The 1,951-nt window shown below is 42.4% G+C and overlaps 1 pseudogene; it reads left to right on the top strand.

Annotated features, from left to right (window-relative positions):
- The first annotated feature begins 245 nt into the window (after window positions 1-245).
- On the top strand, window positions 246-1,392 carry LOC126188399 (retinoblastoma-binding protein 5 homolog; annotated as a pseudogene).
- The last annotated feature ends 559 nt before the right edge of the window (window positions 1,393-1,951 follow it).

Raw genomic sequence — 1,951 nt, 5'->3', positions numbered from 1 at the left:
AACGGCAGCTGCTTTGCTGAACGTGCAATCCATTCGTGGAACTGAGCGAAGCTAGCACTGCGACACTACGTACTCCACTAAGCTTGGCAGAATCCAGCCGGCAAATACAACCGCCCGTCCTCTCAGGACATCACGCACAGCTGCTCCGCTTGCGGCTGGCTGCGCTGTGGCGAGGTTCAGGCAGTATATTGTTTACTAACCGAGAGCTTTTAAAGAAAAAGTGTCGACTTTATAAATGAGTGACAATGAATCTAGAATTACAATAATCTTTCGGACAAAACTGTCCGGAGTTCGGCGGTGAATTGTATGTATATCGCTGGCCAACACTTGAGGCTCCAACAAACGAGAGACATTGTTAGCCGTAGGACGTAACGACGGCCGTATGGTAATATGGGACTTTTTGACTCGTGGAATAGTGAAAGTAAAAAGTGTCCATGTCTGTCCAGTTTGTTCCTTAAGTTCGTCACGGAATGGACATAAGCTGCTTAACGCTTCAGCAGACAATGATGCTTGCACCTGGGATGTTCTCTCAGGAGAATGTGACCAGAAGTACCGTTTTCTGTCACTATTCCTCAAGGTGCAATTCAGTCCACGTAATGAAAAAGTGTTCTTTGTGTGCCTCATGAGACGTGCAGCAGTACTTGATACTACAGATGGCTCTCATCGGAGATTCTCACATAAATATGGTGGCATCTTTTGACCGTCGTGGTCAACATGTGTGTACTGACAATGCACGTGGAAAGGTTCTGGTTCTTTCAACACCAGGACTGGAACTTAAACCTTCATTGAAGGTCGCTCAGGGTACAGCCATTGAGACTGCTGTTAAAAGTACTGAATTTACTTGACGTAGAGATTGTTTCCTGGTGATCACTGCCGATCGTGTCATCAGAGATCATGGACACCAAGGAAGTTTTTGAATGCGGGATAGATGGCGAATCAGCACTCATTCAGAAATTACAGGATCTGGTCAACAAAACCATGTAGAAAAAAATGTAGTTTCTGTGGCGTTGGGGTGTACATCTGCGCTGGTTCTGACGTCAACAAGCATTGTATGTGTATGCGAGATAAGCGTAGGAAATCTTGTGAAAATACTTCGTGATACTAAGGGAGAATTGCTACTAGATGTTGTGTGGCATTCAGTGCGTCCAGTCATTGCCTCGATATCAAGTGTTGTTGGTCTCTGCTTGGGCTCAGAACCAAGTAGAAAAATGGTCAGCGTTTGCTCCAGACTTCAAGGAATTTGATGAAAATGTCGAGTATGAAGATCGTGATTCTGAATTTGATCTCATAGATGAAGAGAAATTTGTTGAACGTGTTCCAGAGAAAAAAGAAAACAATCTCGAAAAATTCATCCACTTCTCAGTAATCGTGTCAAGGAAAGCAATTGGTTGAGCCAGACTGGAAGACAAGAATCGAACAAAATGAAATTGTGATGTTAAGGACGGTGAGCATTGTTTCCATAAACTTCCAGGTCATTGTCAACAAAATTTTTGCCCTGTGACCAAGCTGTGTGACGAGAACAGATGTAACAGTTGTTTTGCGGTCTCGCGGGGAAACAGTGAAAATGGCAGTCTTCGAGGCTGGAGAAGAAGATAGATGTCATGTGAAATCAGTGTGTTGAATTTTGCTCCAGGTAAGTTAGCATTATAGTATTATCATTTGTATACGCATGTTATATTGAGTATTCAAATGTTTTATCCGTCACTTTTCATCACACTCAACGTATAAAGATGTGGTTATAGTTACAGATGCATTTCAGTTACTAAACCCTACTCAGTCATATTAGACCCTTCGGTGAATGACTATCGGTACATCCAATGTTTTTTGACAGTTGTATGTTTTGTTATTTTTTTGTAACAGGTAACCAGAAGAAAGAAAGCAGCATATTGAAACCTTAGTAGCAACAGTCTTGATGTATACAGGGTGTTACAAAAAGGTACGGCCAAACTTT

The sequence above is a fragment of the Schistocerca cancellata genome, chromosome 5, assembly GCF_023864275.1.
Source record: "Schistocerca cancellata isolate TAMUIC-IGC-003103 chromosome 5, iqSchCanc2.1, whole genome shotgun sequence".
In the NCBI taxonomy this organism is placed as follows: domain Eukaryota; kingdom Metazoa; phylum Arthropoda; class Insecta; order Orthoptera; family Acrididae; genus Schistocerca; species Schistocerca cancellata.
Note: the sequence above shows the minus strand (reverse complement) of the source record. Positions and strands in the feature narration are given on the sequence as shown.